At 54.7% G+C, this 26463-nt stretch overlaps 1 protein-coding gene and 1 long non-coding RNA gene across 10 annotated transcripts in view; one reads left to right on the top strand and one right to left on the bottom strand.

Annotated features, from left to right (window-relative positions):
* Positions 1 to 25825, bottom strand: part of PAQR5 (progestin and adipoQ receptor family member 5) — a 70484-nt gene extending 44659 nt beyond the window's left edge. Inside the window, exons 1-3 of one of the 7 annotated variants that reach the window (XM_072809389.1) lie at positions 25702 to 25795; positions 24548 to 24712; positions 22778 to 22846 (exon numbers count right to left, since the gene is read on the bottom strand). The gene's annotated coding sequence lies outside the window, so the exon portion shown is untranslated. Of the gene's footprint in view, positions 1 to 8148; positions 8438 to 10790; positions 10938 to 11631; positions 11793 to 17885; positions 17984 to 22777; positions 22847 to 24547; positions 24713 to 25701 lie in introns of those variants that run through there. The other 6 variants (XM_072809390.1, XM_072809388.1, XM_072809387.1 and 3 more) reach the window with 6 other exon arrangements.
* Positions 24233 to 25269, top strand: LOC140623206 (uncharacterized). 3 transcript variants are annotated; one of them, XR_012022866.1, is made up of 3 exons: positions 24233 to 24617; positions 24697 to 24788; positions 24940 to 25269. It is a non-coding gene; the product is annotated as an uncharacterized lncRNA (long non-coding RNA). The 3 variants fall into 3 exon arrangements; XR_012022865.1 differs by having other exon boundaries at positions 24697 to 24797; XR_012022864.1 differs by having other exon boundaries at positions 24236 to 24617; positions 24697 to 24779; positions 24867 to 25269.
* Positions 25826 to 26463: the final 638 nt, after the last annotated feature.

Here is a 26463-nt window from a genome sequence, read left to right as displayed (position 1 = left end):
TAATTGTTAAAAAATAAAGGAATGCAGTGGCCCCAAATATGAAAAACTCTAGATGGACCCAATCATTATGCCACTTCCTCTTTTCTGAAAAAAATTATGCTGGAAAACAAAAAACTCATAGTTGGGCATATGTAGCAAAAACAAAGAAGGCTGTTTGGTAGGGAATTTTTCCCATGCTTGCTTTAGAAAACTAGAAACACGAGATCAGGAAACTCCTGAGAGGTCTCTAATCCAAGTTACCACTGGATGCATGAATTTCATCAATGGCATTTCAGACAAGACATCATACATTTGACCCGAAGAAGCAACGTTAATATAGGGAGTTTAGGTTTCATGAGAAGACAGTGGGGAACGCTGGAGAGTGGACAGGAGCCACATTTCTGCCCATACTGGTGTGTTCTGAATGCTGATGGCCAGGTCCCAGCTTTCTGGGCATGTCAGGAGGCTGCTGGCTACAGAGCAGCTGCTGGAGAGACTTGCTCTGAGCCAGCTGAGAAGCAAAGACAGGACGGGGACTGGCATCTGGGGCCCACCTCTGGTTCCCTTCTTCCTCCTGCGGCTCTTGTCTAGGTCTCCTTCGTGTTAACCGGAAAACAGCACAGAGCCCAGGAGGTGACCCATTCCACCACTCTGCCAGGAGGCCCCTCCCAGAGAACCACCAAATGGTCCTCGCCAGCACAGAGAGTTGAACTTGCACTAGGGAAGGTGAGGAATGGGGTGGGCAGAGTCTAAGAGCAGCCTCAAGCTGCCTTCAGACTTCTGCTTTACCTTCAAAAATGCATATGAAGGGATCCCTGGGTGGCGCAGCGGTTTGGCGCCTGCCTTTGGCCCAGGGCGCGATCCTGGAGATCCGGGATCAAATCCCACGTCAGGCTCCCGGTGCATGGAGTCTGCTTCTCCCTCTGCCTGTGTCTCTGCCTCTCTCTCTCTCACTGTGTGCCTATCTTGAATAAATAAAAATTTAAAAAAAATGCATATGAAAATTAAAATTTTCTGTGCATCAAAAGGTATTATCAAGAGACTGGAAAACAAAATGGGAGAAAATACTGCAAACCATATATATGGTGAGACTTATATCCAGAATATATAAAGAACTCTTACAACTCAACAAGAAGTCAATTCAAAAATGGGCAAAGGACTGGAATGGACATTTCTCCAAAGGACACATACACATGGCCAATAAGCACATGAATACATGTCAGCATCAGGGGTACCTGGGTGGCTCAGTGGTTGAGTATCTGCCTTTGGCTCAGGTCGTGATCCCGGGGTCCTGGGATCGAGTACCGCATCGGGCTTCCCACAGGGAGCCTGCTTCTCCTTCTGCCTGTGTCTCTGCCTCTCTGTGTGTCTCTCATGAATAAATAAATAAAATCTTTTTTTAAAAAAAGAAAAGAAAAACAAATGCGAGCCAACATCAAAAAAAAAAAAGAAAGAAAGAAAAACCCGGACTCCAGTTTCTCTTGACAAATCTGAAGGTCAAGTTCACATACAGCGACAACTTGCTGTTCCTTCTCTCCGAGTAAGTGGGGTAGGTGCAGTCGGATTCTCAGCAAACCCCCCACTCCTGCCGGGCTCAGCCCAGAGCTCTGCATTTTGGGCTCTGCTGATCAACGTCAGGTGTCTGATCACAGGGCGCCAGGGTCTCAAGGTGCCCATGTCCCACGGGCTGGGAAATGATGACACCCAGGAAGGGAGTAGGATCAAGGAGATTCCGGTCGAGTTGAGTTTGATTTGCACAAATTTGCAGTTTAAAAATATGTGACCACATCTTGAAGCACAGATCAAGGGTACAGATGGATTTAGGAAGCGGAGAGAGGTGACTTTCAAGAGTGCTCCAGAGGGAGAAGAGCAGATGAAGATCCAACGGATGAGAAAAAGTCAGGTTCATGGCACTGATGGAGCAAAACTGACAGACTGGAGGGGGAGCAGCAGGAGCAGTGATTGAAAGGATTCGCCCGGTACCTCAGTTTCCCTGGCAGGGCAAGGGTAAGAACCGTGAGAGAAAGGGGTTAGCCAGTCTGGAGGATGGTGGCCGGTATTGAGGGGCAATGTTGGGGAACCAGCCAGGCGAGAGGTGGGGAAGTTGGGCGCAGCTGCTGGTAGACAGGGTGCTCCTCCAATACACCTGGGTTAAAGTCACCCATCCCCCTGCTCCCCCTGGGGAGAGCTGCCCGGGGCAGGGAGCGGAAATGGAGAGCCAACAGGAACATGCTTGGCCACCTACTTATTCGTTCAGCACCCATTTACACAACACCCACTATGTGTCCAAGAGACCACGTAGGCAATGGGGACGGACCCTTCCATCCTGTAAGAGCTCACATTCTAGTGCAGATGATCAGCGTTGACAAGTGACACAAAACACATCTGATGGTTAGAACCATGAGATGCTTCTGGGGCGGGGTGGGGGGGGGACACAGAGGCGGGGCGTCACATCAGAGAGTCAGGAAAGACTTCTTGAGACATGAAGCTTGAGCTAAGTGTTGCAGAATAAGCAGGAGTGCAGCTGCCATGGAGGACAGAGACCGCCCTAAGCTGAGGGTGCGGCAGGGGCCAAGGCGCCGAGGAGGGAGGCACAGCACACATTCGGGGAGCTGTCCACCGTTCAGCATGGAGGTGGCGCAGGGGATGGAGTGACAGGTGCCCAGCACGGAGCCAGGAGAAGAGCCCAGATGAAGGCTCAGGGTGCACCATCTGAAGGCCTTGAGAATGAATGCACCGGGGCTGGGGAGTCGCGACTGGAGGTCTCAGGATGGTGACGGGGGAGAGGCTGGCACCTAAGGCACAGTAAGGAGAAATCTGAGTGGCGGACGCAAGACGATTTCAAATCCCAGCTCCATCATTTCACGTGCCCTCGGACCCATCACCTAATCACTTCAACTTGAATTTTCTTATCAGTTAAATGAGGATAATGAAAGTATCAATGACTCTTGTGAGGCTGAAAAACCATAATATCTACTAGATAACAAGCACTCAATAAAAAGTGGCTATTAATGCCACCGCAACCTAAGCCACCTCCGTTCTGCATTAGCACTCACTCCCTCATGCTCCTTCTGCCCTGGGTTTTGTCATTTTGCTTGAAAACCGACTGTTTCCTCTCGGGGGCCCTGACCCACCTCCCCGGCTGGAGGTGTAGCTAATGGGCGCTCCACGTGCGGGGAGGGGTTGCCATGGTGACCTCCCAGGGTGGCTTTAGGACTCAGTGAGAGAACCAAGCCCTTCCTTTGTTCCAGCTAGCCCAGCTATCCTGGATACTTACTGCTAGGCGATTATTGCACATCTGAAAAAGCTGAATGATATTCTTTAGCACATTGTGAGAGGTTGGAGACAATCCAAATTTCTGGCAATAGAGAGCTGGCCGGCTAAGTTATGGTACAGCCATGCAAAATTGCACTGCTCGGCTATTAAAAAATGTTACAGATCTGTGGCTACTGACAGGAAACGGTGTCATGACATGTTGTTAAATGAAAAAAAGCAGGTTATGGAGCAGCATAAATCTCGTAACACCATCCATATAAAACTGTGTTACACTTAACTGCTTGTATTTATGGACAGAAAAGCGTTTGGGAGGATGCCCCCTACGTGTTCACAGTGGCTCCTTCTAGATGGTAGTGGTTAGCCCTAGGGATTTGCTTTACTCTTTTCCTCCTTTTCTATGACACCAGAGTTTGCCCACTATGAGCATGTGCATTTTTTTTTCCCCACCAAAGCAAGATTGCTATTAAAAAGAAATAAGTGAATGAGTCCCCTCCAACCCTTGGAAAGTCTTGGAGAAATTAGTATTGTGAGCCAATCCACAATGCAATGACGAGCTTTTCGTCTTGTATCTGAGCCTCCCTCCATGTGCCCCAACCTGACTGCTGCCCCAGGGGCAACCCTGGCCTTGCAGTCCCCATTCATAATAAGTGGGGCACAGGTCCATAAAACCAAATAGCTCCTCCATTTAGGAAAAGCCACCACATACCCCGAGCTGCAGCTTAAGGGGGCTCCCTCTGTTATGACCATGGTGAAGGTGGAGGTGGGCGAGGGTGTCCTGCATCGGGAGCACTAGGAGGTCATCAGTCAATGGACGCATAGTGAGCACTTTGTCTGTGCCAACCCTGGAGATCCATGGAGTTGAAGACAGACCTAGGCCTGCCCCCCACGTGCAGGACTCCTGGTCTAGTGGAAGGCTCTAGGAAGGGCTTGCAAATCCAAATGACTCCTCATGGTTCCTACAAGGCTCTGCTCTCCTGACTCATGGTCTGAACTTTATGTTCCTACAACAAAGTCATGGGATCTCCACTGGGGGGTTCTAGAAGACCCCGCTCCTTAGCATATCCTCAAATCCTCTGCCCACCCAGCCTCAGCATCACCTCCCATCAGTCTCACCACATGCCCCACACCTCATCACATCCCATCACTCCTCCCTGTCCTTGAACGTTCCATACTTTTGCACTTGCTGTTTACTAAGAGAGGAACACCGCTTCCTCCACTTTCTCTTCTTGAGGTTGTACCCATTCTTCAAGGCTAAACTCAAGTACCACTTGCAAGTCTCTATCATCCCATCTGCACACTTCACAGTGAAATGCCAGTGCGCTGGCCGCCCCACAGTCAAGACTGGGTGAGTCGGCCTGGTTCCTGCCATGTCCATGGTGCCCAGCCAGGGCAGTATCACTGTTGACTGAATGCATGCTTGCTGAACAACTCATGACTTCTGCTGTCTATCACACTCTGAACCCCAAAGGCAGGATCTGGCCCATTTGCCTAGAACCTTCGGCCCAGTAGTTGCCAGGCTCTACTGGTAAATCCTGTACCTCAGTGCCAAAACAGTGTCTTTTCGCTTGGTCCAAAATGTACACTTCAGAATTTTTAAGATCTGAAATCTCATACCAACTGTAAAAAAAAAAAAAAAAATGTATGAGACAACTGGGGAAATCTGAATGCTGGATATTTTATGACAGTGAGAAATGATCAATTCTTAAGGTGTAATAATAGAACTGCAGCTGTGTTTTTTAAAGAGCCTTTTTCATTGAGAGATGTATAGGGAAGGAATTACAGATGAAATGATGTCTTAGATCAGCTTCAAGAGAATCCAGCTGGGAGCAGGGGTGGTGGGTGAGGGTAGAGAGGAAGGAAGATTGGCCATGCGTCGCTCAATGTTGGGGTCAGGTATGGAATTTTTTTATATGTCTCACTTTTTGTGTATGTTTTTAAATGGAGACACTCACAATGTCCAAAAAACAACCCACCCTGAAATGTGAAATACGTCTTGAGTCCTTCTCAGGATTGCATGGCAGTAAACCAAGCAAAACTCTGTTGCAAGAATAATTACTACCCTGTTTGCTGAATTTCCTAACATGTGGAATACCAACACGACAGTTCTGAAACTGATACAGGAAATGCTGCATCAGACTATTCATCTGGACAAGATAAAACCAAAGAACTTTTTTTTTTTTTTTTAAACCAAAGAACTTGAGGGCAAACCGGAAATGCTTCAGGAACAAGAACTATGGCTCCTTATAAATAAAAGACAGCAGTCCCTGAAAAAAAGCCAAAAGGCCTTGTCAGCGGAAAATATTTGAAGATATCTCACAAATCTATCTTCTCACCATTCCCCAGCTAGGGTAGAGCCAGGAAAAGTTTTTTCTAGAAAGTTTTGTAGGGGGAAAAAAAAAAAAAACCATACTTGAGACATAGTGATATCACTAATATACTTTTTTAAGATTCTGGTTTAGGGCAGCCCGGGTGGCTCGGCGGTTTAGCGCCACCTTCAGCCCAGGACGTGATCCTGGAGACCCGGGATCGAGTCCCACGTCGGGCTCCCTGCATGGGGCCTGCTTCTCCCTCTGCCTGTGTGTCTGCCTCTCTCTCTCTCTCTGTGTCTGTCATGAATAAACAAAATCTTAAAAAAAAAAAAAAAAGATTCTGCTTTAAAAAGGGATTAAACAGGGGCACCACGGTGGCTCAGTGGGTTAGGCATCTGCCTTTGGCTCAGGTCATGATCCCTGGGTCCTGGGATCGAGTCCTGCATTGGGCTCCCTGCTCAGTCTGCTTCTCCCTCTCCTGCTCCTCCTGCTTGTGCTTTCTCTCTGTCAAATAAATACAATCTTAAAGAAATCAATAAAAATTAAAAGCGATCAAATAATATTTCATCTTCAATTTTTCTTGATTGGATTTGGTGTTTTTGAAGTGTGTAAGCTTTCAATGTTTTCATTACTTCATTTTTGTTTATCTGTGAATTCAGGCTAGAACTATAATGTCTATTTTTATGAATTTTACATTCATCTTAAGGCATTATACATTTATATATTACACATTTACATATTTTTAATTATTAAATATTTGGTTTTACTGACTTAAAAATATTTTTAAAGACTTACTTATTTGAGAGAGAGCGAACGCGTAAGTGGCGGGGGATGGGGGCGGGGGGCAGAGGGAGAGGATCTCAAGCAGACTCCATGCCCAGCAAGGAGCCCTCCACGGGGCTCCATCCCAGAACCCATGGGATCATGACCTGAACTGAAACCAAGAGTCAGACACTCAACCAACTGAGCTACTAAAGGGGTGTGCCCATCTTAAATTTTTAAATACCTGCTTGTAAAATGTATAAAATACATGTAATGTAAAATAACATTTCAGTATTACAGGATACACAGAGTAAGAGGGCTCTGGCTCTTTCACTCCAGTGTAACTATCTCCACACATAGTCAAAGCTGGACTGATGGGGTCCGGGCATGTAGTATAGGGTTCCTCAACTCAAGATGCACCTTAGAACCACCTGGAAAGCTGTAAAACACACTCCTTCCCTGGGCCCACCATAGCTCAATTAAGGTAAGTTCTCCTAAGGTCAGCGAGGGAAGGTGAAGCCCAGTGACCACAAGCACAGCCCGAGTTGAGACTGCTGAGATTTCAGTCCATGATGAGAGCAGAGCCCACCCAGAGCTGGTCTGCCCTGAGCTCTGCAGGGTGAAGACCAGGGTGTCCGCACCTCAAAACTCATTGGCCTCCAAAATGGGTGCATAGACGGGTTCCTCCCCCACCCCCTTGGGAAAACCTAAGTCCCTGCGAGGTCAATGGAAGGTGAATGCAGGCCCTAACTGTCGGGGTCAAATGTCAGGCTGCTGGAGGATGCACGATCCCATCTTCACACTCTTCCCAAGCCTCTAATCTGATCAGAAACTTAAAGTCTGAGATAAGGCTGTCAGCCTGCAAGAGAGCCCAGACCACAGGAGGAAGGAAAGGGGAGGGACCCGGTGAGGATGAGGCACCCAGCACCTTCCCACATCCTGGGAAAGCAGGTCTGGAACCCCAGAGGAGGCCTTGCAGCCCCTGAGGTCAGAACTAAGACCCCCAGAGGGGTCCTTCGGGAGGCGGGCTTCAGCTCACACCACAGATGCAGTGCCGCCCGCCCCCCCAAGGGGAGGAAGGCCTTCTCCACGGACAGTGACTCCCCACCTGGAAATGTCCACGTGGGGCCCGGGGCACCTACCATGGGGAAGAGGGTGAAGCCAGAGATCGAGACAGGGGCCTGCAAACCTTCTTTCATATTAAGTCCCAAACCCAACTGTGCATCCAAAGAACCCAGAGCTTAAGGCTAAAAACATAGAACAGACCAGGTGAGCCCACCTGAGGCTTCCGGAGTCGGGACCCTCAGGGGGGGCCCCCTGGAAACCAGCCTGGTTATCAGGCTCCCACGCTGACTCCCAGGCAAGGCCCAGTCCTGGGATGACTGTCCTGAGCCTCTGGGACTGTCCACCTCCACGCAGCCTAGGTCCACATGGGTGACAAGGCACTCCAAGCCCAAAGTGAGCAGAAGCATGGGGAGCTGGGGACCAGAGGCGGCAGGGAAAGGTGGCAAGTGTGTGCCCAGAGGAGAGAGGCCAAGTGGGAGAGGGTTCAGCGATGGGCACCAAGGGAGGTGAGTTTTGGATTCAATTCCCCATTTCCTCGGGGTGTAGGTGCCCACAACTCGGTCCTTGCTGAGCAGGTTTAAGAATCCACGGCTGCCCTCAAGGAGATCCCTGCTTTCTGTGGAGACAGACACAGTGATAAAGTGTGAGGGCAAGAAAGGAGACCGACTTCTCGGCGGGGCCACCGGCCTCCGGGACACGCTCAACTCGGTGACTCACAGGTGCCTCGACGGCCACACGTCCACCCCTGAATCATTACCTGTCCACCCAGTCATCCCTCCGGATGCACTGCTCGCTCCCCTGCCAGACGTTGTCCATCTGCAAGGTCCCTGATGCCTCCCAGGAACCTCCCCGCAGTGCCCGACACGCTGGGGAGAGCTCAGGGGAGAATGTGCTCCACGGTGCAGGGTTGTTCAGAGAAGGGGCCCCCCCGGGTAGTCAGGGAGGGCTCCCCGAGGGAGGAAGCGGAGCTTGGGAGGGCAAGGGCCAGCTTGGGCAGAGGAGAGAAGGTGCCCCCCAGAGAGAGGGAGTGTAAAGCAGAGAGGCCAGGGCAGGAAAGCAGGCAGGGGCAAAGCGGTGGTGCTGAATCCAGAGAGAGAAGAGTGGGGGAGCAGGAAGGGGTGGGGTGGGGGGGCACGGGGAGCTGCCAGGTGAGCTTGGAGCCGCCTCCCTCCCCAAATTCCTTTTCACATGATTCGAGTTCAGGAGCCACTTTCCTCAGCAATCATTAACCCTGTACTTCCCACCCGGGGCCTGGGGGGGCTGTCAGCTGATCAAACTGGGGGAGAACCAGCGGGTGGAACCAGCGCCCAAAGGGCACAGCCTGCAGGTGCCAGCGCAGTGGTGGGTGGCAGCGAGGAGCCAGGAAAGGGTGAATGGGCAGGAGGAAGAGGTCTGCGTGGGGTGGGGGGGAGGGGAGGGGTCCTGGCATGCGCCCCACACCCTCAGCTGACCAGAGGACACTGAAGGTCAGAGAAGGACAGAGGGCCCAGACGGGAAAGGGTGTGACTCCTAAGTGGCCCCACAGCCAACAGGAGCTCAGCTCGGCAGGGCTCTCCAGCACACAGGACACACACCATGGTTCCCACTGGTGACAGGGGAGTCGGGGCTCTGGAGTCAGGTCAACCCGGCTTTGAGTCCCAGGGCCTCTTTCGGCCTCAACTTTTCTCCTCTGTGAAATGGGTACAACGGTGATTTGAAGCCCCATTTATTGAGCACTTGGTCTATTCCAAGCCCTTCCGGGTATTGTACTGTCCACGGAATTTTCACAGTATATGGCCCTGGGGGGTGGGGGGGCACTTTTATAATCCCCCAGAGTGACTACCTCTCTGGTCTGTTTTGGGCACGACCAGGAGCCAGTGCATAAGCATGCGGCATGCGGGGGTGTGCAGGGGTCCTGTGCCATCGCCATGTGCTGACGGAGGCCGTCCCCTGTCGGGCGGCCACAGCTGCAGGGCAGCTGGCAAAGCTGACCCTTCTCCTCGCCGGAATGGCATTTTTCCTGCTAACCCAATGTCAGAGGCCATACATCTCTGCTATCTGAATGCAGAGGTGGATTAAGAGCCCCAGTGGCTGACATGTGACACAGGTCATTATTCTAGCATCATGAGGCACAGGCTTCTTTCAAGGACCGAGGCAAAATGCATTATTCAAAAACCTCTGAAAAAACGGGAAGAACAGGTCCTTCCAGATCAAGCCCCCAGACCCCCCGCAGAGCTCGGGAGGGCAAACACCTGCTGCCCCCCAGATTGCCTCCGGGGCTCCAGCTGGCCTGGGCTCCTGCCCTGGGATCCACCCAGAACCCACCAGAACCCGCAGCATGGAGCTGGCAAGCAGGTGGCCGTGGGAAGGGGGGGTCTGACCTGGCCCTGAGCTCTGGGCCTCCCTTCCCGGCCCCGACAGCCCCTGGCTGGTGTGCAAACGGATTCCCTTTGCCCTGCGAGGGACACCAAGCCCCTACATGAAAAGTGAGAAGGAAAAAAAAAAAAGATCATTTTCATGCTTAAACCCCCTCTCCCGACCCGCGTCCCCACGGCGTCCCACAGGGCACTGCCGAGGTGGAAACACGCTTGGAATAAGGGTCTCTGGCGCCTTGGCCCCGGGCCGCCACCTGCTTCGGCGTCCGTGTGAGGAGGTAGGAGCGTGACCCCCTGAACACTGTGAACTTCACCATTACAGATTCATTTGTTTGGGTCTCAGGAGGGAGGGCCTGAGGTACATTCTGGAACACTGGGGCCAGGGGAGGTGTCACGGGGATCAGCTGAAATTATTCGAGGCAATTCTTTTCCTCTTACTTTTTGTACCGAGGCCCACATCTTCCTCCCTGAGCCAAGTGAAGGGACCTCCACAACCACTGGCAGCCACGGCGCTCCAGGGGGTAAATCGGAGCGGGGACCCCAGCCTCGATGGGCCCGTCACGCCCAGCCAGTGGGAAGGAGCCCCAAGACCCGGCTCACGTCGGACCGAGCTGTCCCTGGGAGGCCCGGGGGACTCGGAAGCAGCCGTGTGACCTGCCCGGGCCTCCGTTTCCTACGGCAGCGTGAGCACGTGAGAGGTGACACGCCTGCCCGCAGCAGCAGGCACTGGGGAGTGGTGCCCAGGGCAGGCCTGGCCACCACCAGGTCACCCACAGAGGCCCCGGCCCCGCGTCCTCACGCCGGGGCCCCAACAAGGCTGGCTTTAATGGAACGAGGCCCACCTTATCAGGTGAGGGCCTTTCCTTTGAAAGGCAAACCTGGGGCCCTGAGACAACGCAGGGTGGGTGTCCCCACGCCCTGCTCCCTCCCATCTGGCCCGGGCTGGGCCCAACAGGCCCCTTCGCCCCAGGAATTCCCTTCCTCAGACCCCTCGTCTGCTCTTTTCAGACCCTCAAGGAAATCGTAAGGAGGTAAGTAAAGGCACCTCAAAGGCAAAACTTCTCTTCTCCAAGGAGAGACGCCAGGTGTGAGACCCAGACCAGGACGTCCAGCCGCAAGCAGGTGGCCGTGGGATCACACAGCAAGCTGGTCCCAGGAGAATCCAGAAGCCCCCAGTCTTGTTAAGCAACATTTCAACATTGAAGCGTCTGTTGGACTTGGAGGAACGGTTCAGGACATGAAAGATTAAGCCAAACCGGACTGGGGGGGGGGGGGGAGGAAGGATGGAGGAGGAAGGGGGACGAAGGAGGGCAGAGCTGTCACTTTCTCCCTCCCACATCCTCTCTCCAGCCTCGCCGTTGAGCCAAGCATTTCATCCCCCTTCACACAATTTCCTTTTTTTTGGTCACTTACATTTTTCTTTCTTTTGGAGCCATCAGTCAGGTTCTAGAGAGGATATGTACCCCAAACGTCCAAGAACTGAATTACTGACATCCCACATTTCAGACACCGATGCCCTCCCCCCCGCCAGCACCCTCACTTTCTCCCAGCTGCAGCTCCCCACCTCTGCTTTCGGAAGGATGCCTGCCCCCCCCACCCCCCAGAGGCTTCACGGAGCCCAGATCTGGGGAAACACTGGTTTCCTGCCCTGGGGGCAAGCGAAGGGTACTGGGGAGGCAACAGACCCACAGTGGATGTTTCAAGGCCTCCCAGAAGGGCAGGGTCAGAGTCCATGCCCAGTCCACTGAGCTTGAGGGTCCCCAGAGCTCCCCTGCAAGCAGAGACGGTGCACCATGCACAGCACCCCCGCGCCCCCCCACACACACACACACGCTGACGGAGTCCCTGGGGCTCCGCTGCCTCCTGTCCTTCCCATCCCAGCTCACCTGTCGACCCCAGGGTAGCCATCACCATCCTCCTGCCCTCCCAGAGGACTGACCCTCAACCTCCCCGCACTGACGGCTGCCAGAAACGTGGGGCCTCCTCGCCAGACCTCCTGTCCCCTCCTTTCCCCTCTGCCACCTTTTCCACACCCACTGTCTGCTTGAGCTCTTCCTCTTTCTAGAAGTCTGTTCTGCCCACCACAGCCCAGCTGGCTTCCCTTTATTCTGTGCACTCACAGCTGGGCCTACATAACACGTTGGTGAATCATTACACGGTGTCTTTCCTGGGGGGGCAAAGCAAATACAACACGATTCTAAGCCCCACGGTACACGGCCCAGTTCAGAGTTCATCAGAACCGGATAGGCGCCTGCCGAATATGAGATTATTGCCCCACAAATTCCACCCTCAAAAAGGTAAATAACTCTCCAGGCAACAATAAAGAAACCACAAGGTAGCAGGAGTAATTGCCAATTGTGTGCACGGGTTTATGAACTCCCTTTGGACTCGGTGTCTTGGGGCACAAAGGACCAGGATCCAGGCCAACATTATTAGAAGAGGCAATTTCTGGGGATCCCTGGGTGGCTCAGCGGTTTAGCACCTGCCTTCAGCCCAGGACATGATCCTGGAGTACCGGGATCGAGTCCCACATCGGGCTCCCTGCATGGAGCCTGCTTCTCCCTCTGCCTGTGTCTCTGCCTCTCTCTCTCTCTCTCATGAATAAATAAATAAAATCTTTAAAAAAAAAAAAAAGAGGCAATTTCTGCCCCTGATCCCCAAAAACAGATTCTGGGTGACCTGCGGCCGTGTGGGCCGGGCCCCCAGCAAACAACAGGGCAGTGCCACCGCCAGCCAGTCCACATTTGCTGCTCTGCTGGCCGTGTTTCGAAGGCTGTTTGGTCCTCAAGGATTCTCTCCTCACTTCAAATGCCACTTGAAACTCAGAACCAGCTGGCGGGTGTGGCATCTGACCCTGAGGGAGAGAAGAGAAGCTCTGGAAGACAGGAGGGGGTGTTCGTGGAGGAGGATGGGGGGGGCACCCGGCCGCCTTGCCACCAGCAGAAAGGTGGGAGCAGGATGCTGGTGGCGGCCCGGGAAGGGAGTGAAGGCAAAGAGCTGAGTTCACCAGGGACGGGCGGTGTTAGTGGACATCCAAGGGGAAGGGGCGGGCGGGTCTGCTGTCCTAGCAACAGTGGGGCTGGACCACCTGGCACCGTTGAGACCCTTTATCAGCAGCAGCCCCGCCCTGAACACCCAGAGGGAGTTAACACAGACTCAAATCATTTCTGAGAATTAAGAAACTGCAAACAGTACCCCCAGGCCCCGCCCTGCATCATGGACCCTATTGCTTCTCCCTGCACCCCCCCGCCCCCCAATGCTCATCCCTGCCTCCTCTCCTATCTTTCTCTCCAGCCTCAGTTCTCACCACTGCCCACGCTGAGGGGCACACACTCCTCCAGAGACACTCCCCTGTGCCTCCTAATGTGCACCTGCCATCCCCACCTTGAGGCCTCTCTTCGTCTCCAGGCCACCTCCTCCAGGAAGCCCGCCCTGAGAGCCTGCTTATTTAACCACCCACCCATAAGCCTGCAGTCTGTGGACCCTCGTACTCTGTCCCTGCCCTAGGGCACTGCTGTCTCACCTGTACACACGGGATTTTAGTTTATGGAGGTGACCAAGTGACACACAGAGAGGCTAATGCCATTGAAAGAAGATTTTCCTTACTTCCATTTCCTGAGGGGGTGTGTGTTACACCACACGGGGCCACATGGAGAGGCACCAGCGCTGCTCAGGAGGCAGAGAGGAAAGAGGGGAATCACAGGCCACGGCCTTTATTAGGGGCTCCGTGGGGGAAGGCGAGGCAGGGCAGGGTGATTAGCTTAGGGCTGGCTAATTTGCGCGGTTCGGGTGGGCTTCGGGGCAGAGGGGTTGTTCCTAGTGGTCTGGTCTTTGGGCCCGGGTGGCTCAGGGCAGGAGACGTTGGTGTGGTGTCAGAGCAAGATAAAGAAAACTCCAGATCACAGGCAAGATCTAAGCAACTGCCGCCGTTAGGCTGGCCCCGGGACAACAGACAGACACAGAGCCCGGGAAAGCACCCCGCACCATCACCCGCTGCCCCCCTCTAGCTGTTTCCAGGGCTTGCTAAGCCAATTGCTCTCCCCTAATACCACCATTCTCCTGCCCCTCTAACTTTCTGACACCTCGTCACACAACCCCATCCCTGGAGGCACTCAGCCATCTACCCGGCAGCTTCCTCCCTCCCCATCAGCAGAGAGGAGTTTCCCAATCTGGAACCCACCCCAAGGCTTCCTCAGGGACCTCCACGCCGGGGACCGGCCACTCGTGTGACTCACTCCGTCAGCATCTGTAATTCTTTTTTTAAAAAGATTTTATCTATTTATTCACAAGAGACAGAGAGAGAGAGAGAGAGGCAGAGACAGAGGCAGAGGGAGAAGCAGGCTCCAGGGGGAGCCCGATGTGGGACTCGATCCCGGGACCTGGAGATCATCCCCTGAGCCAAAGGCAGACGCTCAACTGCTGAGCCATCCAGGCGTCCCAGCATCCCCGATTCTCAAGAAAATAGCAACAACAGCAAAAAACTTGATCGACTGCAGGGGAAACACTTGTAATTGACATTCTAGACAAAAATACTAGTTTCCTTAATATGTAAAGATCACCTGCGATTCAATAAGGTGAAGACCAACAACCTGACAGAAAGTAGGCAAAGCAGGGGCACCTGGGTGGTGCACTCAGCTGGGCATCTGGCTCTTGGCTTTGGCTCAGGTCATGACCTCAGAGTCATGGGATCGAGCCCCACATTGGGCTCTACACTCAGCGCAGAGCCTGCCTGAGATTCTCTCTCCTCCCCCTGTTCTTTTCCCCACCTACCCCCTGCCCTGCCTCAAAAATAAATAAATAAATCTTTAAAAAAAAAAGAAGAAGAAAAGAAAGAAACCAGGCAAAACAAATGAAGGCACAGTTCCCAGAAAACACAAGTGGCTCTCACGTGTGTTTGAACATGAAAACACGTTCAACTTCATTCACAGCCAAAGAAATGCAAATTAAAACTCTACTGAGAGACTATTTTGTCTTCCAGATTGGCAAATATCAACAAGTTTGGTGACACTTCATGTCCAAGGGCGTGGGAAACGAGCAGCCTCGTACATTGCTGCAGGGAGGGTATCTTTCTAAAAATTCGATGGAAAAAATAAATAAATAAATAAATAAATAAATAAATAAATAAATAAATAAATAAATAAAAATTCGATGGAGGGCAGCCCCAGGTGGCCCTGCGGTTTAGCGCCGCCTTCAGCCCAGGGCCTGATCCTGGAGACCCGGGATCGAGTCCCACGTCGGGCTCCCTGCATGGAGCCTGCTTCTCCCTCTGCCTGTGTCTCTGCCTCTCTCTCTCTCTCTCTCTCTCTCTCTCTATGCCTCTCATGAATAAATAAATAAAATCTTTAAAACTAATTAAATAAATAATAAAATAAAATAAAAATTCGATGGAGAGCACTTTGCTGATTGTTTTTTTTTTTTTTTTTTTTTTTTTTTTTGCTGATGTCTTTCAAAACACAAATGCACACACCTCTGGCCTTTTCATTCTGCTTCGGAGACTTTATCCCACGTGGAGCCACCTACGCTGCAAAATGACTAGAGCACAAGGTGACTCAGTGGGACACTGGGCGTGAAGTCCAAAAGACAGGAGATTTGTTAAATAAATGCTGTGGCATCCATACGCTGGAATATTCTATAGCCCGAAACATGAAGCAGCACTGTACGTACCCTTCTAGAAGCACACCAAGACCGCTACGTGGGAAAAGAACACAAGGGGGGCTGCGGAGGGCGTATACCGCGCTACCTACCACTCGGGGAGAGCGAATCTATACACCTATGTTCTGACTGACGCAGGGAACATCCCTGGAAGAGCATGCACGCAACGGGTCGAGTTGCTTCCAGGAAGCGAGAGCTCCAGGAGGCCAAGGGAGATGGGGGATGGAGACTTCGCACAGCCAAACCGTTGCGATTTTTGAAATTCTGAGCCGTGCACATTTATTTTCTGAGAAAGAAAGGTGGGAGGTGGCAACAAGCAGGCTAAATCAACAAAACAAAACCTCCCCCCCCTCCTCCCAAACCCACTTCCCTTTCTGGCTCCCACATTCTCCTCTCACCTCTCCAGACGGGCTTTTGGTGAAGCTGCCAGCGGCTTCCCTCCGGCCCTACTCCCCAAGAGCCTGGGCCTGACCTGCTGGGCCCGCCCCGGCCTCCTGGATCACTGGCCTCCTGACTCCAGGGGGGCCACCTGGCATTTCAGGCTCGAAATGCCCCCACCCACTTTGCAGCAGCTACACCCCCAAAACCCGCCTCCCTGGGTTTCCATAGACCACCCAATGCTTCTGTGCCCCTCTGGGAAGTCCTCCCCAGTCTCTCTAAATGGTGGGGCTCACTCCTAGGTCCTCCTCTCTGCTCCTCTCCTCTTGGCCCATATGGTCCCCGTCTGCTACCTCGTCCACCCCAAGGGTTCGCGCATCACCGGTATACACGTTACTCCCAAATGCATATCTCCAGCCAGGCCTGTCTTCTGAGCTCAGGGCCCCACATGGGTCCCCGGGGATCTCCAACCCAATATGCTCAAATGTCACTCACCAGCTTCCAGCCAGTTCCATCCTCCAAGTCAGAAAGGCTTCCTCGCCTTTGTTCCCTTCCCAGTATCTCTAGAATCCAGCCACCCTCTTCACCTCCACCATGGCTCCTCTCCCCAACTACCCCCCACGCTCTCTCCCACCCTCAGGGGCCTTTGCACATATTGTCACCAGTGCCCTGAACACTCTCCCTTCTGCTCCCCACACCTGCTCCAGCCTTATCTTAATTAATTCTTCATATCTTCTAGAACTTGGATGAATATTCCTTTCGGCAGCCTTTCCTAGCCTCCGGACCAACGGATGTCAACTAAAGATAATTTCTGTCCCCCCTGGGGGAAATGTCTAGAAGACATTTTTGGTTGCCACAAATGGGTTGAGGGCATATGCGGCTACTGGCATCTAACAGGTAGAGGCCAGGGAGGCGGCTAAACATCCTACAACGTACAAGACAGCGCCCACGACCAAGAATGATCTCGTCTGAAACGTCAGTAGTGCTAAGGGGAGAAACCCTGCCCTAGACCCAATCATGTCCCCATGACACACTTTCAAAACACTCCACTTGTCCTGCCGATCACCTATCTCCAATGTCGTTAAATGTTGAACTGTGCCAAGGTACTGGCCAAGTTCCATTTTCTAAGCTTTACAGCATGAATAAATGAATTCAAGTCACTGGCTCCTGTTTATCTTGAGATCTCCACTCCCAGGGCCTCGCCTCCAGCGCAGAGATTGATTGTCTGGATTGATACGTAGTAGACAGGGCCGGACCTGTTTCAGGCAGAGGCCGCTCCATGTCCGGGGTCCCCTGTGACATCCCATGGCAGTCCTTTCCCTGGCCCCTCAACCAGCTTCCCTCCTTGTACCACAGCTCTGCCCACACCCCCCACAAACACACACACACACACACACACACACACAGACCTTCGTCCCACCCGTCCTAAGGGAGCTTTGAGGCCAACTGGCCCTTGCTTACCCTTTCAGCATCTTGCCAAACTGGCCACCCCCGCCCCCGTAAGCTGACCCAGGCAGTGGCACCACCATTCACCCAGCCACCGAAGCACAAACCCAGGCACTGCTGTGCAGCACATCCCCCCGCAGACCCGCTCCCTCCACGTACCCCAGTGCGGGTCAACCAGACTGGGTGACCAGTTTTGTCCCGCTGGGTTCCTGCTGAAGTCTCTTTCCCTCCTGGCACACCTGTGACACCACTCCCTGCGACAATCATCTAAGACACCACTGGCCTGTGTCACCTCCCGATTAAAAACCCCTTCCAAAGGGGCACCTGGGTCGCTCAGTCCGCTAAGCATCCGGCTCTTGATTTTGGCTCAGGTCATGATCTCGCGGTGGTGGGATCGAGCCCCCGGATGGACTCTGCTCAGTGCACAGTCTGCTGCAGATTCTCCTTCCCTCTCCCTCTCGCTCTCGAGTGCGCTCTCTCTCCCTCTCCCTCTCCCTCTCAAATAAATAAATAAATCTTTATTTTTTATTTTTATTTTTTTATTTTTTTTTAAATAAATAAATCTTTAAAACAAAACCAAACCAAAAACCCTTCCATGCATCTCACAGCCCATAGGTCGGAGCCCAAGCCCCCCAGCCCGGTCTGAGACCCTTGGTGCTCTTACCCTCTCCAGGGCCTCCTCGCCAGCCGCACCCTGCTTCAGCCCCGAGCACACACACCACACTGTGCTTTGTGGCACCAGTTAGGCTTTCACCTCCCTTCCCCTCCCCTCCCCTCCTCTTTCGTCCCTTCCCCTCCCTGCCCTCCCCTGCCCTCCCCACCCTTCCTCTTCCCTCCTCTCCTCTCCCTAGATGCTTGGATATCTCGTGTCCGTCCTTCAAATCTAGCTCTTCTACAACAGCACAGTGATTCCTCAGAAAGTCAAACACAATTTCCATATGATCCAGCAATTCTACTTCTGGGAATATCCACAGAAGAACTGAAAGCAGGGACTCAAACGCATACCTGCACACCCATGCTCCTACGCAGCACTGCTGGACAGCCACAGGTAGAGGCCACCCAGAGGTCGGGTGGAGGGATAAAGGTGAATGGATAAAAATATGGGATATTCACACAGTGGAATGTTACCCATCTTCAAAAGGAAAGAAAATCTGGGGCGCCTGGGGGGCTTGGTCGGTTAAGCATCTGACTCTTGGTTTTGGCTCAGGTTGTGATGTCACGGAGGTGAGATCGAGCCCATGGTGGGATCTGCCTTCAGCGGGGCGTCTGCTTGAGATTCTCTCTCTCTCTCTCTCTCTCACCCACTCTTCCTCTGCTCCTCCCCCCATGTGCTTGCTCTCTCGCTCTCATTCTCTCTCTCTAAAATAAATAGGGACGCCTCGGGGCTCAGCGGTTGAGCATCCGCCTTTGGCTTGGGTCATGATCCTGGGATCCTGGGATCAGGTTCTGCATCGGGCTCCCTGTAGGAAGCCTGCTTCTCCCTTTGCCTGTGTCTCTGGCTCTCTCTGTGTCTCTCATGAACCAATAAATAAAATGTTAAAAAAAAAAAAAAATAGGGCAGCCTGAGTGGCTCAGCGGTTTAGCACTGCCTTCATCCCAGGGCCTAATCCTGGAGACCAGGGATCGAGTCCCACACCAGGCTCCCTGCATGGGGCCTGCTTCTCCCTCTGCCTGTGTCTCTGCCTCTCTCTGTCTCTCATGCATAAATAAAATCTTAAAAAAAAAAAAAACTAAGCTAAGTGAAATGAGCCGGACACACGAGTTCATGGGGTACCTAGGATAGTCAGATTTTCAGAGACAAAAGCATGAATGGTAGTTACCAGGGGCTGGGGGATGGACGAGATGGGGAGTTAGTGTTTAACGGCTATAGAGTTTTAGTTAGTGTTCAATGGATGCAGGGTACCAGGGTATAGTTGTAGCTGCAATTACAGGCTGAATCTTTGTCCTCCCTGACAGAAGGCTTCTGTAGACCGGGACTGCCTTTAATTCATTCACTGCCCCAGCCCACCGCTCAGAGCCACCTACAGGCCATCAGTGAGGACGGTAAGAAAAGGGGGTCAAGAGGTTTACACTTTGGGGGCCCCAGGGTGGCTCAGTGGTTGAACCCTGCCTTCTGCTCAGGGCGTGATCCCGGAGTCCTGGGATTGAGTCTCACATCAGGCTCCCTGCCTGGAGCCTCCTTCTCCCTCTGCCTGTGTCTCTGCCTCTCTCTGTGTCTCTCATGAATAAATAAATAAAATCTTTAAAAAAAAAAAAAAAAGAGGCACACACTTTGCAAACACAAAAGAAAGAAGTCATGGGGACATAACATACAGCATGGTGACTACAGTCAATAATATCGTTGTGTGTACTGGAAGGCTGTCAAGAGTAGATGCTTTTTTTTTTTTTAAGCTTTTATTTATTTATTCATGAGAGACACAGAGAGAGAGGCAGAGACACAGGCAGAGGGAGAAGCAGGTTCCCTGCAGGGAGCCCGATGGGGGACTCGATCGATCGCGGATCCTGGGACATGACCCGAGCTGAAGACAGACGCTCAACCGCTGAGCCATGCAGGCGTCCCTCGAGAGTAGATCATAAAAGTCAACTTGGAATGGGGACAGATGGCAACCAGATTTACCGTGGTGACCCCCTTGCAGCGCCCACAGACACCAAATCATGACCGCGTACACCTAAAACCACTACGATGTTACGGACCAATATACTCAATCAAAAAAAATTAAAGGAATGGGGATCCCTGGGTGGCGCAGCGGTTTGGCGCCTGCCTTCGGCCCAGGGCGCGATCCTGGAGACCCGGGATCGAATCCCACGTCGGGCTCCCAGTGCATGGAGCCTGCTTCTCCCTCTGCCTGTGTCTCTGCCCCTCTCTCTCTCTCTCTCTCTCTCTGTGTGTGTGTGACTATCATGAATAATAAATAAAATTAAAAAAAAAATTAAAGGAAAAAGAAGTAACAACCCAGTCATTTGGGTTAACAGTATCCCAAACCTCACAGCCTGTTGCTGACAAAGATTTACCTCCAGGATTCATTAACAACCCCCTCCCGCTCCTGGAGAAGAAACATCTTTCCCCTCCAGTCAAGCAATGAGGTCACAGAAGGGGCCTCTGTGGACAAAGTTAATAAACAGCTAAGTCAGGAGAACAAACAAAACCAAATCAGGGCCGGGGGTGGGGGGTGGGGGGGTGGGGGGGTGGGGGGGCAGGCTGCATAGCCCTGGAGTCTAACACCACTGGGCTCCGCCTCTCCCCATCTGCCCAGCGGGTGGGCTGATTCACTTCCTATGTCGTGTCCAGGGGCAGGAGGCGGGAGAGGGGACAGGGGCCTGCGGAGGAGGAGGAGGACGGGCTGGGTCCTGAGGGTGCACACAAACCATTAGTCACTGGCCGGAAGGCTGCTGACCTTAATGGTGTGCTGACCACAGGCCTGTCCCCCCCCACCCCCCCGCCCCACCTTCTTATGTAACCCAAGGTCTGGAAGGCAAAGTGGACTTGGCCTTGGTGCTCAGCAAGACGCAGCAGCCCAGAGCCTCCCTTCCTCTCATAGCTCACGTCTCGCCCTACAAGCCCCTGGAACCCTACCCCCAGGCTCCTGGTGCATGCACAGCCCATACTTCTAAAACAGGGGCTAGCAAAAGGAAATGTGTGTCCCCCCCACTCTGCCGCCCTGAGGGTAATCTCATGGGGGTCTTGAGGGATCATCCAACCCAGGGGTTCTCAGCCAGAGATGATTTTGCCTCCGGGGGACATTCAGCAACATCTGGCGACATCTTTGGCTGTCAAGACGGAAGAGAGAGAGGTGGTGCATCTGGGGTCCCGTGGGTAGGAGCCAAGGATGCTGCTGAGCATCCCATCACGCACAGGACAGCCCCCATGACATAGAACCCTCTAGAAGAACTATCCCAGACATCAGCCGTGCTGAGGCGAGGAACCCTGATCTAGGCTGAGCTGTCCTTCACAGATGAGGAAACTGAGGCCCAGGAATCGACTGGGCCCAAGTTGCACTGTGACAAGATAGTACCAGAACCAGAACCCAGTTCTCTGGAACTCCCAGGTGGCTCAGTGGTTGAGCGTCTGCCTCTAGCTCAGGGCGTGATCCCGGGGTCCTGGGATCAAGTCCCACATCGGGCTCCCCGCAGGGAGCCTGCTTCTCCCTCTGCCTGTGTCTCTGCCTCTCGCTGTGTGTCTCATGAATAGATAAATAAAATCTTAAAAAAAAAAAAAAAAAAAAAAAGAATCCAGTTCCCGCCAGCCACACCAGCCTTCAGCTACCAGGAGTGCAGTGGCCAACCCAGAGGCTGGCAGCAAGCTGGTCGAGGGGCCGAATGTGGGAGCGAGAGATCGAGAAGCCCGTGATGGCTGGGCTCTGTGCCTCCGACGGGTTCCCAATCATCCCACCAAGGCCAGCGTGGCCACAGGGTTCCCGTATAATCAAAGGGGAAGAATGTCTCACGGGCTGTGGCGTGCCCAGGCATCATGCCCGTCTGACACCTAAGCGGCATCCACTAGCCCCATGTCCACAGAGCACGCTGGGGGTGGCCCTGGCCTGCTTCAAGGCCAGGAGCGAGGACAGCTCTGTCAAATAAACCCTGCCTCCGAGGACACAGCGCCGCTGTGCAGGCATTACACCTTGGATCACTGCTTGGGGGGACCCCACCTCTTCTCCTAGATCCTACAAACGATTATGTCGCACCTGTTGGCTTCTCACTGCCGCCTACGTAATTCCAATATAATGTCTAGAGTCACCCCCGTCCTCTCCCCCAAGGAACCAGCACCGTGTCCCCACCCGTGAGCCAGGCACCAGGCGTCAGAGCTGAGAGGGCAACCCCATCATTGAAGAAGGACTGACTCACATTATGTCACAACAGTAGTACTTTTCCACCCCTGTTGCTGAAAGCCACCAGACTTGTGGCGATGGCAGTGATAAAGAGAAGGCCAGGGGTCAGAAATGCATGAACTCCGTCTCAGGTCTGGGCCTCCTCCACTCCAGGGCGACGGAGCCCACAGGGAGCAGCTGGGGAGCAAGGCCGGGGGGAGCTACAGTGGCTGGGGACACAGGAGTCACCACTACACATTCATGGCTTCCGACAAGTGTTACACGTGTTCCCTCCGCCTCCCTGTCCCTCCCTCCCCAATTTTTCCAAGCAGCCGGTAAACTCCTATACATCCTTGGAGGCACAATTTCTGGGTGTCTCCCCCCAACACCAAGGCCCAGGGGCATTCCCACTCTTAACTTGGCAAACCGCAAAGACAACGGGCAAGGATTTGGGGGTCAGGAGAGGGGGAAGTAGCCAAAGCTCCCCACGAATCCACTGCGTGGGCCTGTACAAGGGGAGCTTCCTCTGTGAGTGGCCAGTGGCCCGCCATCCTGGCCTCGGGACTCTCCGTCCGTCCGTCTGTGGCCTGCTGGGTGGTCGTGCCTGGCAACCAGCTAACGGTTATGGAGCGCTCATCCTCGGTATTACAAACGTAACCATCCCCCTCCGAGCAATCAGGAAAGAGGGCAGCAGCTACATTTCCCCCCGAGTGTGAGGAAATGTCCCACCTCCCCCCTACACCCTTACCAGCTGCCTTGGAGAGTCTTCATGCCACACCCCTTCTCCAGATGACCCCATAGGGTCCCAGGCTTTTGCCTTAAAACACAGATAAAATTCCTTTGCTGAAAAGACAGCAGCTGGATGAAAGATGGGGGGGGGGGGCGAGGGGGGCTGAAGCCGCTTGGTGCATGCCTAGGCGTGTCCCATATTTTTGATCGCATGGAAAGTTCCAGCTTCTACGGCAGACCATCCCCTGGACCTCTACTCTACCCCCACCGTCGAGAGTTTCTCCACCCTGCGTATCCCTACACCTGTGGGTCCTGCAAGGAAACCACTCTTATCAGATTCCTAAGTGAGGCCTCAGAGCCCCAAGCTTCCGCCAGGACCTTGGGCGGAATAGTGTCCTCACTCTTCCGGGCCCACACAGCTGGTCACACCTTCTCAGCCTGGTTTGTTATCCCTGGCCCAGTGATCTGGAGCTCCGTCCTTTCCCCCAGGGCTGCCAGGGGGCCCGGCGTTGGTTCTCCAGTGTCCTGGGAAAGGGGCACCGTGTTCACCACTAACCGAGGAACTGCCCACCTCTGGAGAGCAGCACTGCGAGTTCTCTTTTAGCGATGGGGTCTAATGGGGAGCACTCCTCCTTGGCTCTCTCAGATCATCCTATGTTGGTGGCCGTCTGCTCAGCCGAGGAGCTGCCCTTCTATGTGTCCTGAACATTCCTCCCAAGGCAGCTCTTAAGCACCTCGAACAGCCAGGCGTAGGAGACAGAAACCAGGCTAAAACAGCCAGGATATTAGACGGCGATAAATAGTATGGAGAATAGAAGGACACGACCTCTAGTGCTCTTCCAGCTCAGATGTTCTGAGTCTAAAGCTCTTCCTCTACTGGGTTCTTGTGAAGACTCGGGAACTGGCAGTAGGAAGCTGGGCAGGGACGTACTACGTATGTGCAGGGACAGCTGGTGGTAGGACTACCTACGCTCTCACCGGCCTCTGCCAGGGAACAGAACTGACCAACTCTGAGGGCCCTGGTCTGTCCTGAGGCCAAAGCAGCCACCTGGGTCTGCTGAGGAGTTCAGGGGTACGGGGTTCCAGGCAGGGCCTCAAAAGGCTTCAGGGCGCTGCCATGGAAAGTCCTATACCCCTTGCTGGGCTTCCCCCACTAGACTGTGGCCTTGAATGAGCCAGACACTAACCATCTCCACCTCAAGGGACTCTCAGACCCCTCTGAGAGGCTCCCCCTCCTGGAGCCTTCCCCATATGATAGAAGGATTATAAACGCCCATTTTCCACCAATTTTAGCGATTTCTCTTCCTGTAGAGACTGTTTTTGATCACTGAACACTTCCTGCGAACCTACTGTATGCTCAGGAGAGGGCCAGCTCTCTGAGGGAGACCAAGATGCGTGCATGGTCACTTCCCGGGCTGAAGGCACAGCCCACGTGGGGAGGTCAGGTCAACACACATGCACAGAAGCCTACAGAGGGCCCTATGGATCACTCACTCATGAAATCACGCAGACTCTCTCGTGCCTATGCTACAGATGAGGAAACTGAGGCCCAGAAAAGCAAGTTTTCTGCTCTCAATCCATGGTTGCCCCCATGAACGGGTAAGGAGAGGGACGAGCGAAGCAGAGTCACGGTTCCAATAAGATTTCCTGGAGAGCTGGGTAGGATGCTGGTGCACATGGGACAGGGCCCTCTGGCTCCCCGGACAGGGCCACGCTGGGCACGTGACCATCTCCCTCTGCTTCTCCTTGGCCTGATGGGAAGCGGGTCTGGGGTAAAGGGAAAGCCTACCTGTCTGGAAAAGCACATGGGATTATGGATGTGCTCCCTGATTTAGAAAGCATCGAACTGCCGCAAGTGGGTAAGGATGTCAAGACCCCTCGGTGGTGGTGGGCACCTTTCCAGTCCAACCGTTCAGAGTACTTTCTTTCACTGCCAAGGGCACAGATGTGTCGACTGGAAAAGAATCCCTGTCGTTGAAGGTGAATTCATTCAGTTCTGTTGCGCACCTCCCGCGAGCCAGGTGAGCCAGGTGAGCCAGGTAAGCCAGGTCCCGGGGCTAGAGGGGTGAGGCCCCCAAATGGGCGCCTGGTCCTCCTGCGGCCTACAGCTCGCCAGGGAGGAGCGCGCTGAGCACTTGTACTTCTCCGCGGAGGTGCTCTCTCCTGAACCACCTCTTCCAGGAGAAGAACCTCAAGGGGAGAGGGGAGAAGACATGAACCCCAGCAGAAAAATGGAGAACCAACCATCCGGCTCTCGGAGACTGCAGTTCAGATCTACCACTTTTTTCCCCAGCATATTACCTAACCTCTTTGAGCTCCCCCACCCCCTTTTTTTTTTTTTTTAATTTGCAGATGGAACAAGACCCAACTGCCTCACTGGTTTATTGTGGGGAGGAGATGAAATCAGGGAGGCGTCCCCTGGGCGGGGGCATCCTTCGCCCCCAGGCGCGCGCGGAGCAGGGCCCTCCCGGCAACCAAGTCTGCGGGCTGCGCGCTCGGCTCACCCTGGCCGCGGGGCGGGGGCTGCGGGGCTCTGGGGGTCCAGCGGGGTCCAGGCCCGCCGTCCCTCCCGCGCTCCTCTGCCTGCGGCTCGGGGGCCTCGAGGGGAGCCCCCGCGGGGGGCGGGCGGACGCGCCGGGGTGTCCCCGCGGCTGGGCACCCACGCCAGCACCCGGGAGACCCGCCCCGCGCGCGGAGGCCGCCCCGGCACGCGCACCCCTCCCGGCGCCGCGGGTCCCCCGTCTCCTCGGGCCGCCCCGGGGGCGCGAAGGTCAAGGTCCCCATCGCGGGTCTCCGCGCAGGGCCTGCGGGAGGGCGAGACGCGCATCCCCCGAGTCCGCGGCCCCCGCGCGCCGCCCCGTCTGCGCACCTGCGCTCCTGCGCGCCCCGGGCCCCGGCGCCCGCTCCCCGACGGCGGCCCCCGGGAGTCCCGCGCTCGGTTACCTGGGCTCCGGGGGTCGCCCGCGGCCGGGACAGTCCTCCGGGGCCGCCGGGGCCCCCAGCCACGCGGGCGCTGCACCTGGCCCGGCCGGTCCGCGCGCCTCCCCGCGGGTCCCGCCCCCGGGGCCCTCCGGCGCAGGGCGGGGCGGGGCGCGCCGGGCCTGGGGGGCGGGGCCGAGGGCAGGGGGCACCCCCACACCCCACACCCCACACCCCACACCCCCGCGCCCGCCCGCGTGCCCCCGACTCCCGCCCCGCGCCCCGCCCGCCGCCCGAGGCGCCGCAGCATCCGCGGCAGGTGCAGTCGCGAGGGGCGCACGGGCCCTCCGGCCCCTGGACCCCTGGGCGCGCCCCACGGCCCCCACCCCCGCTCCGGGCCGAGGGCGGGCAGCCTGCCCTTCCGAAGAATGCGCGGGGTGGAGCCCAGGGAAGGGAAAGAAACAACAGGGTACCCGCAGCCCCACCCCGCCCCGCCTCCCGCGCCCGCCGGCTCTCTCCGGAATGCCCCTGCCCTGCCCAGCTCTGCCAACCTCAGCCTTGCCCAGGGCTCCGCTTGCTTCCCGGCGCTGGAAGGCGCTGGGCCTGGCTGTCTGCCACTCAGTGGACACGGCGTAAGAGTTGAAGGGACACAGGGGACAAAAAAAAAAAAAAGCAACAGCCACGCAGCCTGTGTGGTGGCTACTCCCAGGTGCTGAAGGGACAGGTTGCAGCTACTTCCTGCCTGCCCACCCCCCCCTCCCCCCCCCCCCCACACACACACGGGAA

Source organism: Canis lupus, chromosome 32, assembly GCF_048164855.1.
Source record: "Canis lupus baileyi chromosome 32, mCanLup2.hap1, whole genome shotgun sequence".
NCBI classification, from domain to species: Eukaryota; Metazoa; Chordata; class Mammalia; order Carnivora; family Canidae; genus Canis; species Canis lupus.
Note: the sequence above shows the minus strand (reverse complement) of the source record. Positions and strands in the feature narration are given on the sequence as shown.